The sequence below is a fragment of the Carlito syrichta genome, unplaced genomic scaffold (genome assembly GCF_000164805.1).
Source record: "Carlito syrichta isolate Samal-C Ts95f unplaced genomic scaffold, Tarsius_syrichta-2.0.1 Scaffold305867, whole genome shotgun sequence".
Lineage (NCBI taxonomy): Eukaryota > Metazoa > Chordata > Mammalia > Primates > Tarsiidae > Carlito > Carlito syrichta.
In genome coordinates, this window is record NW_007249963.1 from 179,662 (window position 1) to 192,031 (window position 12,370).

Consider the following 12,370-nt stretch of genomic DNA (forward strand, 5'->3'; position numbering starts at 1 on the left):
GGGTTTGAAGCAGAAGGGTCTGAGGAGAGCTACACAAAGAAAGTTGATTATTTATTTATTTATTTTTTTGAGTTGGAGTCTCACTCTGTTGCCCAGACTGGAGTGCAGTGGCCGCTTCCGGCCACTGCAGCCTCGACCTGCTGGGGCTCCGGCGATCCTTCCACCTCAACCTTCCAAGTAGCTGGAATTACAGGTGCGCACTACCACGCCCAGCTAATTTGTTTATTTATTGTAGAGATGAGGTCTCACCAAGTTGCCCAGGCGGATCTCGAACCCGCGGGCTCAGGCAATCCACTCACCTCAGCCTCCCAAGGTGCAGGATTACAGGCTGAGCCACCAAGCCCGGCTAGAAAGTTGATTATTAACAGCAAGTTTCCTCAGGTTTAATTTGAGTATTTGGAAAAAGAAAGAGTCTAGATTAAGTAGGTGCTCAGGGATTATTTACCTTCCCCATATAATGAGCCATTACACTGAACAAAGGTGTGGTCCCAAAGAGTCTGCTTGACAGCTAGTTTCCAGCGATGAGAGGGACATCCGTACTGACTGGGATCATAGGCCCCAGATGAGGCCTATGCTCTCATCCAATGATAGAGACCTGAGAGGACTGGGATGGTGCCATGGGTCATGGTGAGGCCTGTGGCTGTGGTTGTCCATCAGAGTCAAGGTGCCCAGGAAAAGGCACCCCTCACCTAGGGCTCTGAGTGTACCCCAGAAGATGGGGACCCAGGCCTGGGGACCATGCAGAGCATATCAGTCCATGGCCGTGATGGGCCCAGGGGCCCTCACTCTGCTTCTTCCCCTCCCTCACGACTCCTGCTCCCCCTGGCTTGCTCCCAGTGACCCTCCAGCCCGCAGCTGCAGCTAGGTTTTGAGTCTGGTTTTGAATGAACCCGTCATTCGGAGATTCCAGTCATTGCTTCAACATAAAGCTGGTCTAGATGGTCTGTAAGGTGCCGGGCAGCCCCATCTGAAGTCCAGGCCTGTGACGAGCCCCAGTGGTCCAACTGCCAGGACCCCGGGGAGGGCTCAACCACTCCCAGCTCTGCCCCCTTTGCCCTTCGAAGTCATGAATGCATGTGTTCTAAAGCAGTGAGTGACCCCTCATTCATGTCCTTTGCACTGGCTGTGGTCACAGGTGCTTTATGCGCGTGTGAGCCCAACACGACCAGAGCCTGGCACATCCGTGATGAAGCGAGCATTGTCTCCAGCAGCCTGCAGGGTTTAACACTGTTTTGAGGATGAGTTTGTTGAGAGAAGGGAATACTTGCTTGCAGATCCTGAAAATATCATCAGCTGTTCAGTCTCCTGGTGTTTGGGGGAGTTTTACCTGCTTCGACCAGGATGCTCTGCAATTTCATGATGAGGAGAGAGCTGACTCTGGGGAGGTGATTGTAGCCACTCTGCTCCCGCACCCTCTGCCTGCAAAGAGGTCCATGACCTCTGGGAGATAGAGGCCCCATGCACGCATGGAAGTTTTGGTGTTTGTTTGTTTGTTTGTTTTTGAGTCAGAGTCTCACTTTGTCGCCCAGGCTGGAGTACAGTGGCACAATCACAGTTCACTGCAGCCTCAACCTCTCAGGTTCAGACAATCCTTCTGCCTCAGCCTCCTGAGCAGCTGGGACTACAGGTGCACAACACCACGCTTGGCTAATTTTTTTATTTTTTGTAAAGACGAGATTTCACTATGTTGCCCAGGCTGATCTCGAACTCCTGGACTCAAGCAATCAATCCTCTTGCCTCAGCCTCCCAAGGTACTGGGATTATAGATGTGAACCACCACTCTTGGTTCTGTGGTTTTTTTTTTTTTAAAGATAAGCCTTAAAGGCCACGTTGCCACTTTCTTCCCACTAAGCTGCAAACAACCATGTTTTGCCAGAGAGCAGCTTCAGTTGTTAAAAATTATGTTTGCTATTTCTTGGATAGAATTGTCCTCACAGATATTTCTGAGTGTCCGCGTTGTGATGCAAGGATTCAACCAACCTCTCCTGGTCCAGGCTGAGGCCAGCATGGAAGACCTTCTCTTACCCATGGCCAGCTGCAAGTGCATGCAGTTTTTTACTCTTCATGTTAAGAAAAAGGAAATGATGTTTTAGGAGGGTTATGAGTATGACACTCCTTGGGTCAATATACCCTCTGGCTTTTCATCTAACTGAAGGAGAGATATTGACAGTACAGTGAGTGGAATTCCCTTTAGAATTTTCTAGGTTTCTAATAACTCTTGTCACCTTGTCTTTGTTACATTACAGGTTGTGCATCTGTGTGTCCCATCACAATTTAACTAAAATGTGCCCGGTTTCAGTGTCGGTGGAAGATTCAACAAGGCCGTATCTAATGGAATTGCAGAGCACAGCAGTATTAAACTCAAAGGTGTCTGACACATTTGCTAACAAATGTCCCCCTCTGAGTCCACAGGGGGAAGTGTGTGGACAGGTCTCGGGCGTTATTATTCCGGCAGGTAGCTTTAATAGTTGGAATCAGCCACCATACGTTCTTCCCAGACATCCTAGTATCTTATTAGAAATGCAGTAAATAGAATTTAATGCAATTGAAAAGAAATCCAACAGACTCCAACCTAGAAAATGTCATTTCAGGAAAATAGCAGCGACTTACAATGTACTGCCCCTAAATTGGAAAATCAGTTTTAGAACATCGTAAACTTTTAATTGCCTGCAGCCTGAAGCAGGCTTAAAGCAGAGAGGAGGGGAAGGGGAGCCCATGTCAACTGAACACCTTCCCCTCTGCGCCAGGCACGGTCATGTTCTTTCATGTCATCCTCACAACTGCCAGATGAGACTGGAGTTACTTTCTCTGAGTTATAAATGAGGACATTGAGGCTCAGCAAGGGAAGGATCTTGCCCAAGGTCACCGGGTAGGAAGTTGCAGGGTTTGGATTTGAAGTCAGGTCCATCTGGCTGCAAAACCTGTTATCTCTGAATCTGCCGTGAAACATATGCATGGGAACATTTCCTTTCTTCCACAAATCGACTCCCACGACTGCCACTTAGGCAGATCCAGAAAATGGTGACTGTTTCTGCTTCTCCAGGTTTCAGATTCACTCGCAGCACATGAAACATTGTGCTCCTTGCTATGAGAGAGAGGAAAAAGAAGGCTCGGGAGGGTCTGCTAACTTCTTTCTCAAGTGCATTCTGACAGACATCACTTCAATCAGCTTTTCCAGAACATATTTGAAAAGCAGTTTTAATATGCAAATTCCTCCTCTCCCCACCTCCAGAATCTCAACTTCCTTTCTAGATTTATCTTTGCCAATTACCCTTCCACTCCTCCCACCGTGGCTTGCTCTAGATTTGATATTTCTTATTCCCTGACAAATCTTGCAAGCTTTGACTGAAGTGGTGTCTCCATACCCAACCACCCTTTTCTCCAGGCATCATTCATTCACGCAGCCAGTGTTGTCTGAGTGTCATCGGTGGCTGGCAGAACAGAGCAAGTGCACATTCTGAATAGATATGATGACCAAGATACGGTTCTAAATGTACAGACAATCCCACAAATTGCAAGACCAGTATCTTCCTCTCTTGTACGTCACTCCTTGTGTTTGCACTTTTTGGTGTCTTAGCCCAGTGTGTCTGGCTTTGGAGGTGGGACGGGTCTGTCTGCCCTCTGTGCAGAAGTTCCCAGAGTGGGTTTCATGCTGCACCCACAGAGCCCAGCACAGTGCTGGTGTTTTGAGAACAGTGGGCATCCAGCGAACATTTTGTATTTAATTACATTATTTCAGGGTCCCCAAAATATTCTCCCTAAAGCCACCTACTCTGTGAAATTCAGAGTTGAGAAAGTTCCAGAAACTGTAGTCCTGGGCATAGACGACCAATCAGATTGCATAAACAACAAAAGCCCTGTCCTCCAACGGCAGGTTACTGGAAGCTGTACCTTGACTTTGCAGTTCATTTTGCTCACGTAGACGAAGAACTCAAGTCCAAGAAAGACCAATTTGCAAAACAGTGGCTCCAAGATATTTTATTTGCTATGTGATGCCTTGTAGGGGGGTGAGAAAATGAGCAAGACCAGCCGACACTGGGCCTGCTCTCCCCTCTGCTGGCGCACCCAGTGGAAACACGTCTCTGGGAGAGGTGGCTGTGGCCCCTGGTCTGGAGGGCTGCAGGCGATGTTCCTTCAGCCTGGGCTCTGAGGAGAAGAGCGCCATGGGCACACATGGTGCACAGCTGCTGAACTGCACAGCACCCAGGAGCATCAATGAGCCCAAGCGACGCCTACTATGTCATGCTAAATCACGTCCCGCAGCTTCTTGGATTTGAGAGACAGTGACTGGGCCAGTGGGAGCTGCCACATTTCTTTCTTTTCATTCCCTTTTACTTTCTAATTATTTTTTTCTAATGGTTCCTTGATGAAATAATCTGTTCATCACATGCAACCTTTACCTAGGTTTTTGTCCTCCCAACTTATTAACATGTAGAGGACTTTCCTGGGGAAGGTTTCAAGGACTTGGCTGGCTGCTGTCCCCGGGGGAATGCACTGGTTGTGTGCAATGGCTCCCTGTGATTTGTGCACAGGCGGCATTCCTTGCCAGGCCACCATTGTACTTTTCATCCAGAAATGGCAATGAACGAAGAAGGAGCCAGGACACAGACCCCCTCCCACCCTAATCTTGTTAGGCTCTAGAGGTTCAAGTGGCTCATTCACTGCACAGCTAAACTCCCCCACTCTACTCCCACAGGAGCAGCAAGGACTGAAAGGGGAGGGGACACACTCATTAAGGAGGGAGTCGGCGAGGAGATGGGATCACAGAGCAGTGTTGGCCTAGAGTCAGGGAAAACCTGGACATGATCTTTTGACTTCAGTTTACTGGGATCTGGGCTTCTTGCAATTTCTATAAGAACTGCTTGGAAAAAAACCCAGATGATACACAAAGCTCTCCTTTCTATACCGAGACCTGCCGGTATCTGTAACTACTGTGTGTAGTTACTATGTCTTCACAGTAGCACAGAAGAGGAAAACATCCTCGTGGTACAGAGAAGACAAGAAAGAAGTTCAGTGGCTTGGTCTCTGCCACATAGGTAGAAAGTAGGACACTTGAGACTTGAACCCGCATCTCCCAGACTCCAAAGCCTGAAAGGTCATCCTTGTGCTAGACACAAAGCAGTTACGCCCTTGGGGCTCTGGCCTTTGTAATAAGATTCTAAACCTTGTCTCAGGTGAAGCAAACATTTGACCTGTTATGTTTTTTGCCTGCCCTAGGCAGGTTACCTCCACGAAAAGCGAGATCTTCCAGAGTCCTGGCGAAGGCTGTCATGCTATTAGGGTACATTCACATCTTGGTGAGATTGCCATTTTTGATGAAAGTTGACTCAAGGTCTTGGGATGGCCTTTTTTTCTTTCTTTCTTTTTTGAGTTGGAGTGTCACTCAGTTGTGCAGGCTAGAGGGCAGTGGCATGCTCACGGCCACCCCAGCATCAACCTGCTGGGTTCCAGCAACCCTTCCGCCTCAGCCTTCCAAGTAACCAGAAGTACAGGTGTGTGCTACCACACCCGGCTAATTTTGTATTTATTGTGGAGATGAGGTCTCGCCAGTTGCCCGGGCTGGTCTCGAACCCGTGGGCTCAGGCAATCCACTCGCCTCGGCCTCCCAAAGTGCTGGGATTACAGGCTGAGCCACCGAGCCCGGCTGGGATCACTTTTCAAACGCTTATTTATTAACAGGGAGTGTGTTGTGGGAACACCTAGCCAGTGCTTTGCAAGACCCAATAACACAAAAGCAGGGGTCCCCTTGACCCCTTCCCCTGAGCAAGCCCACCTCCTGCAGGGACACGCCGATGTGCGTCTCATAAATTCAACCAGCATGTCTGCGAGCGCCATGGCTGTGGCTGGTTTTATGAGAGACCGTGACACTGGGCCATCCACCTGTGCAGCTGGGAGCAGACTATTCACTACAGAGATGGAAGAAAACAGACCCTGAAGGGATTCAAGTACAAACTCCTTTAGTTAGTAGGAAAAGTAAAGCGTGTGGTCTGGAGTGACTTTCTGAAAGATAATTGAGGGAAACTCATGAGTTTGTACTTGACATTCATAGCCTTTAATCCTTTAGCTAAAATTTCATGTACCCAGCAAAGCAACAGGCTGTATTTTGTTCCCCACCTCTTCCCTCTGCCTTTACCCTAGCCATGATTCGGATAGGAACCACGGCACTGCCTCAGGCTAGCACACTTGCTTGGAATTCTCCTTTGAAAGTTCTATTCTGTGTGGATCAGAAATTCCAGGGTCCTGGTCAAGTGCGGTGGCTCATGCCTGTAATCTCAGCACTTTAGGAAGCCGAGGCAGGAGGATTGCTTGAGCCCAGGAGCTTGAGACCAGCCTGGGCAACATAGCGAGACCTCTTCTCTACAGAAAAATCACAAAATTAGCCGGGCATGGTGGCGTGTGCCTGTAGTCCCAGCTACATGGCAGACTGAGCCCAGGAGACAGAGGCTGCAGTGAGCCATGATCATGCCACTGCATTCCAGCCTGGGTGACAGAGTGAGATCCTGACAGAAAGAAAGAGAGAGAGAGAGAGAGAGAGAGAGAGACGAAAGAAAGAAAGAAAGAAAGAAAGAAAGAAAGAAAGAAAGAAAGAAAGAAAGAAAGAAAGAAAGAAAGAAAGAAAGAAAGAAATCTCAGGTGCCAGAGGGCTTAACCCTTTCCACACCATGAAGTGCCTGAGGCTCTCCTGAGGTGCTAGCGTAGAACCCGTCACACAATCATACCATGAGGTCGGCTCATGTGCCTGGAAGGGCAGCTTTGGGGATGTCTCACATGGAGAAGGAAAAAGGAAACAAGAAAACAGATCTGCTCGCAAACCTCATGTGTGTGGCTAGCTCAGAGCTGACTAAGGTAGAGAGAGGGGTTCTTCTTGGATGGCTCATCTCTGCCTCTAGTTCTCTATCTGGTCCAAATAAAAGATGTAGGCCAAGGGTCATCCATAATTTCAGAGGAGAACTGAAAATGAGGGAGAAGACCATATTCACAAGCATGTCCACAGAGCCCGCTAGGGACTTTCTTTCATCTTGATGGGTCAGCCTCTTCCTGTAACCTCCTTTTATGCCTTCCATTCACTCTGACCATGGGGACTTCATAAGACGGCCTCCTTGACCCCAGTCAGGAGCTTAGTCCCTTATTTAGTAGGTGAACTCAGCAGTGTCATTCCCCAACCTCCTCCAGTCATCTTGTGGGTGTGCGTGGTTGTATGTCCTGCATCAGCCAAGGCTGCGTGTCCTAAGGGAGAGGACAGGCTGCCAAGCCAGGGCAGCCACGGGTCACTGAGGCTGACCCTGGGGAAAGGGAAGCTTAGCCAAACACTAGGCTCTCTGAACTCCCCTTTGTGGACAAAAATCTCTCCCGGCATTGTGCATGTCTCCTTCTCATCTTCTCCATTGAATTTTGCCATTTCCAAAGCAAATTATAAAGTGAAAAGCCTTACCTGGCTTTGAGACCAGTTTCCTGTCACCCACCCCAGCAGCCCAACCTCAGTTAAGTACATGTTAAATGTTCCCAGACTGTTCCCCAGACTATACCAGAGAGGGTGAGCAACTGTCCTGGTTTACCAAGGGCTCTCCCACCTTGGAAACCTCCCAGCCTTGGGCAGCCTGGGATTATCAGTCACCCTAGCAGGGGACAGCAGCGATCCCCTGGCTGTTTTGCTTTAGTGACCTGAGGTTCACATAGGAGCAACCCCATGGGGGGCTAAGTGGTCAAGCAGGCAGAGTACTTACAACAGGAGCTGGAGAGTCTCCTGATGCCGTCAACTTACTTCTTAACCTTAGGTCAATCAATTACTTTTCTTGTGTTTCAATTCTTTTTTCCACCTGTACGGTGGGAATAATACCTATTTGTCCAATTCCTAGGATGCTGTGAGAATTAAATTACATAGTCGCTGCAAAATAATTTGGCTTCACTGGAGTTGGACACTGCCTGAATCATAGTGGAATGGTGTGCAATTCTTAATGGCCTCCATCTTCTGGCCAAGCTACCTTGGGACCAGAACAATCATCCAAGCTGGTCTCTAGCTGATGGCAGCAGCGGGACGAGACCAGGAGGCCAAAGCGAAGCTGTAATCAGAACACACAACTACGGCATGAAAATGCTGCGGTACTGTTGACACTCAAGGCCTGAATTCTCTACTCAGCGAAGATACCAGGATTCCAGTGGGTGTTGACAGAGGACAAGGAACAAAGCTCTGAGTCGTGGACATTTTATTGCAATTATAATCATGACAAGTCTGGATTAGATTGTCATCCTGGACTCTTAACTCTGTTCATTCAACTTGATGCCTTTAATCGGCAATGGCAACGTCTGGGGCAGATGACACACATGCGAACGAGATGGAGTGCATGTGTGTGTGTGTGTGTGTGTGTGTGTGTGTGTGTGTGTCTGTGTCTCTTGCACGCATGCACACACACATGCACACATACTCACACACACTCACTCACACATGCACATGTCTCTAAGAAAGAGCATTAATAAACCCACCCATATTCCTGTCCCTACTGATCCCCTAGGACATGGCTCTGTGCCTACTCCCTGCTGTGCACAGTCATAATGACCTTTTATTCCTTGACTAAGTCCATCTCACTCCTGCCTCTGGGCTACATTTCCTCTGCCTGGAGTGCTCTTCCTCCAGATCTTTGTGGCTGCCTCCCTCTTGTTGTCTAGGCTTCAGCTAAAAATCTCACTTCAGTGAAGAGGCCTTTCCCGATCACTCCAGTTACATTGGCCACATCTTATGTTACTTTCTTTCATGTCATTTACTCATCACACCACTTACTATTCTGTGACACTTTTGTTTGCTCATTTTTTGACTTCTTCCCATAGTAGAGACACCCAGGTATCTCCCACTATCCATTCTCTCTCCTTGCCCAGATTTTAGCCAGGCACGTGGTCAACCAGAATAAAACCATGTATCTCAGCCTCCCTGGCAGTGATGTGTAGCCACATGATTCTGTTCTGGCCAAATATAAGGAGAAGTGTCCTTAAAAGGAGGAGGCACACTCATTTTATCCCCTTTCCTGCTTCCTGTCAGCTGGAATGTGAATATGATTGCTTGAACATGATGTGAACAGCAGTCTCGTTGGACTCTGAGATAAAAGCCCTATGTTGAGGAGAGCAGAGTACTGAAATAAAAGGTTCGTGGGTCATGATGTGGTCCTACCAGCCCTGGGTCACATCACTCTGTACTTTTATGGGAAAGATAAATTAGGTTCTAACTTGTTTATTGTTGTTTACAGCTAACCTGACTCCCAACGAATGCCAATCCCTCCCTCCCTCACCCCAGCCATGCCTCCCACCTCACAGAACTTAAGCTTATAAGGATCTTGCCTGCCTTATTCAATGCCACATCCTAGCCCTAGAAGCATCCCTGCACATAGTAGGCATTTGGTAAACATGTATTCAATGAATAACTTGCTCGTCTCTCTTCCTATTTTATTTCTTCCCTCTAATGGTTCCTTCCCTCTCTGCGTTTAGTTTTCTTTTGGCATCCCTCAAATCCTCTCCTATGTGTCCCTGAAATGTAAGCATGTCCTGTGTTTATGTCCTGGACTGAGGAGGACAGTGCTAGACATTTCCATGATGATATCTGCATTCCCACAAACCCTTCCAAGAGAAGCTGCTCTTACCACAGCCCACCTATGGTCATGTGTAATCCCACATGCTCCTGTCCCACCCTGATTGGACATGCGGCTATCACATGACCCAGAGGCAGCCAATCTATAGGCTTGTCAGGAACTATGTCACCCTCTAGTCTGAACAGTTGAAATGCGCTTAAGAGTATTTCCTTTATTATAAATATTTCTTCATTTTTATTTTAACTTTACTTTATATGGAAAATATTGGTAAACACATAAAATAAAAATCACCCCTCCCTAATTTTATCACTTTTAAAAACATACATGGACATGAAATTTCTACCCTTTCTCTTTCTTAGGCCTGTCTAAGAAATCTTGTTCTCTTGGGCATAATCAATCTTAGTAGCTACGTGCATTTGTGTCCTGCATTTTTCTTTTATTACACAGGGATCTAAATATATACACGTTTATGCCCACACCACACACATACACACACACACACACACACACATACACACACACACACACACACACACACACACACACACACACTCTTATCCTCTACGTCTGGTCTGCAGTGCAGAATTTCTCCAGATCAAGAAAAGCAGATCTATCAGGGCCTGATTGATGTTCTTTGAGTGAATGTCTGATAACATAATAATAATTCTATCATTCCCCATTAATGCAATTTTCAGGATGTTGCAGTGAGCTTATTAGATAATGTAGAGCTACAAACTTGAAGACAGTAACTGAAAAGTGGGATTGCTAAGTCAAAGAGTATGCATTTAAAATCTTAAAAATAACTGTTACCAAATTAACATCCACAATGATTATTGCAAGTTTACATTCCCTGTCACATACGAGTAGACGAGAATTTCAATTTTCTCACACTCTCTTTAGCACAAGCCACTGCATTCTTTTCAATTTTGGCCAACTAGTTAATAAAAGAATTGTATCTCAGGATATTTAAATCTGTGCCTTCTCATATACTGGCAAAGTTGCCTCCAGAGACTTAGGTGTGAGCTGGCGTTGAAGGGCTGTGTCGAGGGGGCCATGGGCGTGATGTGAGTTTGGAGGGGAAGGCCACGTTGCAGGCAAGATGGCTCGTGAGTGGCAAAGTGAAGTCATGGGGGCAGGCGAAGAGACAGAAGGAATCAAGGGAAGGAAAGTCAGTGGCGACAAGGAGACCCAGCAGGTGTGGGCAGAGGCTGAGGCACACTGTGGTAGAACTGGGAAGGAGACCGTGCACACACCAGCTGGTGGCTCTGGAGGCACCTTGGAGGCCAGGTAACCTTCCAGCTAGGCCTGTCCTTGCATGCCCCCAACTTCCGGTTTCACGTTTCTCTTGACAGGCAAGACACCTTCCACACAGTGTCCAGCTGGCACTTTAGTCTCAATGTGCCCAAACTAACCTGGCTCCCCACCCCCCCCAATGGAATCCTCTAGATTTCCTATTTCTTTGAATGATTCCCACCATGTTTCTGGTCACAAAGAGCTGAAACTGTAGAGACTTTTTTTTCATCAGGGTCTCACTCTGCCACCCAGGCTGGAGTACAGTGGTGCAAACATGGCTCACCACAGCCTTGACCTCCTGGGCTCAGGCAATTCTCTCACCACAGTCTCCCAAGTAGCTGGGACTACACCATGCCTAACTAATTTTTTTATTTTTCTTGTTTTTGCTTTTTAGAGATGGGGCCTTGCTATGTTACCCAGGCTGGTCTTAAACTCCTGGGCTCAAGTGATCCTCCCGCCTCGGCCTCCCAAAGAGCTGGGTTTACAGACATGTGCCACCGCACCCACTTGAGAAATTTTTTATATCTTCTCTGAAATCTGCTCTTATTTAACATTTTTATTTTATTTTTAATGGTGGTTAAAATATACATAAGATAAAATTACCATCTTAACCTTACGTAAGTGTGCAGTCAGTAGTGTTAAGTACGTTCACATTGTTGTGAAACCGATCTCCAAAATGTTTTTCATCTCACACAACAGAAATGCTGTGTCCATTGAACAACTCCCCATTGTCTCTCTGAGAAGATATGTTTGAACCCCCAGCCACTCTGTACAGTCACCAAGCGTGGAGGTCAAGTTATCTGTTTGTCCATAGGACCTAGTACCAGACCTGCCACTTGCAAATAAGTCAAGAAATGGTAAGGGAATGTCAGTCCCACTCACTTCACCCTGCAGTGCCCAACAATTGCTATCAAGCCAACGTCCAGAGCTCTGTGCATTTCGTTGCTACTTTTCAGATCAACCCTCTAGTGGTGTTTGTTTTGTTGATGAGGGAGTAGAGGCCCATAGTAACAACCTGCAAGAGGCAGCCTAGTGAGTCTGACTGTGTCTTCACGTAGCATCTTCTGCTCCTCTCACGTCCACCACTTCCCTTGTGGCCCATGTGGGACCACCCTCTCCCTCCCACACTCATGGTCGAGGCCTGGGTTCTGCTGTCCTCTTTCCTCCAGTTCCCCCTGTACCCGTCCCTTCTCCACTCACTGCTGCAATCAGGCTTCCTCAACTACACCTCTGCCGGCATCACCCCTCTTTGACTTCCCCCACATTTCCACACACACGCGTTCTCCAAGTGAAGTTCAAGCTCAAAGCCTTGAGTCCTTGAGTCCTGGCACTTGAGTCCTCCCATCACAGCCCCCTCTTCTCCGCTGTCGCAGCCAGCCCTGGTTTGCATTTTCTTGCCTCTGTGTTTTGCTTTTTCTATCTTTTTTGCCCCAAATGTTCTTCTCTGCTTCTCCATGAGAACTGTGTTTTTCTTTGCCATTGTTTCCCCAGGACCTAGCACA